Source organism: Cryptomeria japonica, chromosome 4, assembly GCF_030272615.1.
Source record: "Cryptomeria japonica chromosome 4, Sugi_1.0, whole genome shotgun sequence".
Classification (NCBI taxonomy): Eukaryota; Viridiplantae; Streptophyta; class Pinopsida; order Cupressales; family Cupressaceae; genus Cryptomeria; species Cryptomeria japonica.
Window position 1 is genome coordinate 765,322,775 of NC_081408.1, and position 6,000 is coordinate 765,328,774.

Genomic DNA, 6,000 nt, shown 5'->3' on the forward strand with positions numbered 1-6,000 from the left:
CTTCAAGGGTTGTGGATGCCAAACATTTAGAATCCTCCACTAAGAGAATGATATTCAGGACCTGGAAAGATGAAAAGGACAAACTGGAGTTGAAACAAGTTGTTACTCAGATGGTAGAATATATCAATACCATACATCACCCGAGTCCTCAGCCCTTGACATAGATGACATTATCCTTTGACCCCAAATCACCAGTGAATCAAAAGTTATTGGATCGGGTCTAGAGAAGTTGCATGATAGCTAAGGTTTTTGATGAGTGGCTTGATTCCATAGTATAGCAAGGCACTGACTACATTTCTAGCCTGATCAAGGTATATGATAACGCCATAACAATGAGTAAAGAGCTAGAACTGGAAGCTACCACATGGGATAAAGAAAGAACTAAATGGGTAGCAGTCTTGGCACAGATGAATGATGTGCAGAAATTTGGCATCATGAAATTTCTTTCTGAGAAGCCAGTAGATAACCTGGATGACAACGTGTTGTATGTATCAATTAAGAATATTGAAAGGAGGAAATCTATCATTAAACAGGGTCATGAAGAATCTGTCAAGTTACTAAAAGGATTAAAAGAACTTATTGATACGATGCAAAAAGATCTAAAATGCATCGACATACAACTCTTGAAGGAGGATGGACATACGATTGAACCCGTGACAGATATGGTCAAAACCTTTAAAGAAAGGGTGCAACTTGTTAAAGAGACAAAGTCTCTAACTACATATGACTTTTCCAAAGTGACAAGGATAGAATCAATGTTAGCAATCTGCTTTGATCATTTGGAAGCAGCGCATTCTACACATTGTACTCCCGCACTATCAAGTTATCCTTAATTTCTCAACAACACATTTGGAGTGGCGAAATGTACGTGGTATCACGACAAAATAGGATAAATCAGCAGCCTCTTCTACCACGTTGGAGTCTTGATCAGTTTATGGATGAGCTATCATCATGTCCGCGACCTTTTTTCATTTAAGTTTTATCCAGTTTGAAGCAAACAACTTCTTTTAACTCTAGGGTAGAGTTTAAGAATTTAGGGTTATTTTCAAAAGAACTATTGGCCTGGAGGCTATAAATGTAATTAAGCAAGCTTTGTTAATGGTTCAAAAAACTTTGATTTGAATTAGCAGACTTAATTTTCTTGGAATTGCAGTGTAGACATTTGATATATGAATGGAATGATATATTTTGTATGGTCTTCAAATCTGTGTGTTTGAATGATAGAGCAATCTATGTTGGGATGTATGCTTGTGTACAAAATATTTTACTTCATTATCAGTTCTTCATAAGTCTGTGAATTCATTGTTTAATAAAATTAGTGGTACATTTTTGTTTAAATGATTATGATCCCCCTTGTCCTGTGAGGCATGAGCGAGTATTGATCAACATTTATGCTACATTGAGTATGCTTGGTGAAATAAGTTTTACATTAAATTGAAATGTTCAAAATTTAAGTCTATGAGCTTTACATTTATTCATAATTATCTTGTAGCATTCTTATTGTGTTGACAAATGAATGTGAATGCCTTTCTCGATTTCTGGTGAAAAGTGTGTTTCTTTCTGAGTTATTTGCATAAAAATTCATTGAATATCTTATGAGGAGTTGCACTCTTATGCAGAGGTTAAACTGAAACTCGGTTCACCCAACTATTGGTTTCATTTGCTTTTCATCAAAGGGTATACATGAGTCATCATTTTAAATATATATATTAAAGGGAAGGCAAATCTGTTAACCAACAGATTTTTGGCGACTCTTCCAGGGACTTTAATAATAAGATTGGTCACCTGGTTACAAGATACAAAGAACTGTCTTGTGAACTTTTAAGAGTCTATCCAGTTCTATCAAAATTTTGTATTGTGAACAGGCTGGAGCCAAGAAGGTACACTAGGTCTTAGAGGCATGAAGGAATAGTTGACTCTGTCTTTCAGGAATTGAAAAACCTAAACTTTTAGGCATCATTTTCACCTAAGAGACAAACAAGAAGTATACCTACTTCTCCATCCCCTTCATTCCTTGTATCTTTAGTCTGTCAAACCTTAACCTTGCATGGTGTTACCTTACCCAGTTTAATCAACCCAACACATCTTAATATCATTCTTCCAATGGTAGCCAACAATCCTTGGGGGGCCGTATTAGGTCCATTGATTCTTGGTTTGAATTTGAATGCTTTACCCAAAGGAGCAAGGGATCATTTGTCTAAATTCAATGGCGATGGGAAGGTCACAGTTGATGAAAAATTGAATGCATTTAATGTTGCATGTGGTATAATAGTTGTCCAACATGAAGATGTTGTAGTAAGGTTGTTTGTACAAACATTAACTGAAGTTGCTGCAGATTGGTTTTATCATTTGCCAAACAGTGTAATAACAAACTGGCAAGATTTGAAAACTAGATTTGAAGCCAGGTTCAAAGTAGCAAAAGATGAGCATTCTCTTTTGGCCCAGTTAGATCAATTAAAAAAAGAGATCCCTGAATCTATGAGAGATTTTGTAGCTAGGTTTGATAAAATTGTTCATAAAATTCCTACAAATTAGAAACCTTCAGATGATAATTTGAAATATTTTTTTATAAACTCTATGCCCTCAAAGATAACTTGATTCATGGACAAAGAGTTACAACTCTGAATGATGTTAAAACACTTGTTGTTGAGTTAGAAGATGACTTGATTACTACAGGAAAATGGAAGAGATAAGTGCAGGTGGCTAATTCGCAACCCTCTACCTCTTTAGTCCTTGCAATTCAAAGACTGATGAATGATGTCATAACACTCAAAAGACAGTTACCCAAGGCTAGTACCTCTTACTCATAGTCTTATCAAGACATACCAAGGAGGATTACAAATCAGTTTATGGGAACTGGGAATAAAGCCTTACAATTGCCTCCGGCTCAACAAAGACTAGAAATTGAAGCTCCACCACTTAAGGGGAATTGTGTGTTTTTCATCTCACTGATGATCATTATGGCAATTCTTGTCCAAAGATGGAGTGGTATGCACAAATGATAAGTACAAGAGAGGCCATAAGTGAACTTAGTCCACAAGAAGAAGTCTATGGGCAACCTGACGACTCTGGAATACACTTCCTGGAGTACATGAATCAAATTCAGACAGGAGGTGACATATTGGTGACCCTTGGAGATCCTTCTTGTGCCATCCTAACTAGAGGTCAGTGTCAATCCAAAAATATAGGTACCACAACCTTTCCCAAAATTGTAGCTAAAGGTAAAGAACCTTTGAACCGGAACTTAGATAATGGTTCAAGAATTCAAGAAGTTCACATGTTGAAGCGTGTTGATCCTGATTGTTCTTTTGATATTGCTGAATTTTGTAAAGCATTAAAGATTCAGATTTCTCCCGCTAAATATTGATGAGCCTAAACAATGGCTCTATTTTTATAGATTTTTGATATAATACTCCTACTTAGGTCTTATGATTAGATGACATTTGGATTATAATGTTTTCCTAAGATGATACCTTTCAAGTATTTTTGAAAGTGGTTTAGCCTATACCTAAGGATGTCATATAGTGGTTTCAAATGATCTGTCTATGCAAATATCTAAAGTTAATTATAAATATGGTTTATGTTATATCATGTTAGCATTAGTATATACACATGTTGTTGTGCGTGTTAATATCTTGATGCAGGGTCAGCAAAGGTGAGGAAAAGATAGATGGCGGTTCAAAAGATCATCAAGTATGTAACCGCAATGTAGACCCAGTCAAACAAATGCAGTTATGATCAGGATCACTGGACCGGTTCTTCAACAGATTGATTTATGAAAACATTTATAACTATTCCTAGTGGATCTTAGATCTAGGAGGCGGTCATGCTATATTTTCGCAGTTGCAGGATAGATGTTGTTTTGATGTCCTATGTTGACTTCTTCTTTTGTTAATAAATTTTGTTCACCTATTCCATAGGGATGTGGGCAGTTAGTTACAAGTTTGTTATAAGCTTTCCTATAAATAAAAGGGATCTCTCTCATCTCGGGGATAGCAGAGAAAAAGATAATATTTTGTAATACACAATTTTCTGGTGTTATGTATGTATTTTTCAGTCAAGATGAAATAAAAAAATTAACATGATTTTGGATGATTAGATAAGTGTAATATGAAGTTTTGGAAATACTCACTCGAGGGGGCCCACTTGGTGAGTAATCCTTTGTATGTTTTAAACTAGTTTTCATACTTCTGTAGTAGTTGTTTCTGCAGTTGTCTGTTCCTGCAGCCATAGGAAACAGTTCCTATGTCTGTTCCTGCAGCCACGATAGCAGAGTAGTTCCTACTGCTCGCCAGAACTTTATCTTTTAATAGTAATTATTTAAAGCAATTTCTAGTTGTAAGATTAAGTATTAGTTTATTAGATATTCCATGTGTTTACTTTAAGAAGAATTTCCTTTCCTGCAGTTATATAAAATGGTTGCAATATGAACTTGGTGCACATACAGTGTTGGCCCATTTCAAGTTTACGTCCCTGGTTGATAACTAAATGAGCCTTTTCCATAGGAAAAGTTATCTATTCAAGGATATCTTGTTGGCATATGATGAACCGGTATGATGATAATGTATGTTGTCATTGATGTCAATAAGTGCAGGTGAACCGATAAGAAGATTGGAAGAAGTTGTTATTGATGTTCAAGTAGGAGAACCGGTATGAAGGGATGAAGTGGACCGGTGTCAGGGTTTCACTAAGTGTGACTACCGATTGGTAGTCTCAGCTCTAGGGTTTCTGGTTTGGCAATCTAGCTTGTGCGATACAACTGGTGACATTCTGTGATGAGTTAGTTAAGAGATAAGGATGAGATCGAGATGCCATGTCATTTTTGTGCACGTGAAGGATTTCCTTGAGGATCTTGCATGTGAAGATAGATTGCATTAAATGTCTATTTCGGGAAAGTGTATTCTTCTTAGCAGTATGTGAAGAGAGCATGATGGGTTACTGATTTTGATATGCGGTGAAGAATGGACGATGCAAAATGACTTGTGATCTGTTTGAGATTGTTTTATTCTATGCAAAGTGTTCGAACGGTCAGGATTAGACCGCTTGTAATTGTAAACCTAAAATGTTTAGGATTTAGGGTTTATGCTACCTACTTAATTATTGTCTATAAGGTCTATGATGTTTGTTATTGTTTGTGTTGGCAAATGTTGTGTTTGTATCCGAGTGATGAGATACTAGCCAGACTAGAGTGAGTGGAAAACTGCAGAGTGTGATTGCAGAGTAAAGGAGCTGAAAAGGATCTACCTTAGCATGTAGTGTTGTTATCAGAACAGAGTTTTACCTGTTGTCTTCTTACCATTTCAACAGTAGGAAAATCCCTTTACTGGGTAGCTTTAACAGGCTTATTGCAAATCCTCTAACCAGGTGACTCAAGATCATTGAGTTCTTCAAATCCTCTAGTGAGGTAACCTTTTAACAGGGTTTCAACCTTTAACAGGGTATATAGCCATCCCTTAACCGGGTGATCTTTAACAGGATTGGTTCCTAACAGAACCTTATTGTAAAGTCTTTAACAGGACTAGGCTCCTAATAGAGTGAGCTTCAAAAGAGTTCAAAAACAAGCTTGTGGGTATTCATCCCCATCGTGTTTTTTCCCATTTGGGTTTCCGCGTGAAAAATCTGTGTGTCATGAGTTGTGCATTTTTCATGTGATGATTGAGTAGTCTTTGTTTAGGTGAATATGCATGCAAAGCTAATGGTTATGGTATTACCGATACAACACATGCATGAGTATATTGGTGAAGTAGTTATCAAGTGTTGAATGTTATTTGAAGTATTCAGTTTTACTGGTTTAGTTGTCTGAAATCTTACTGTGTTTAACCGGTGTTGCCATGGTTAAGTTTAGTGATGAAGACAACGGGTTAGCATTGTTTTAACTTGATATGTTGTTGAGAAGTTTTTGTATGTACTGATTCACCCCCCTCCCTCTAAGTACCGATTAGGGTATTTGTTGTTCATCATTATTCATCATATCCAATCTTTGAATTGTGTTTTATCACC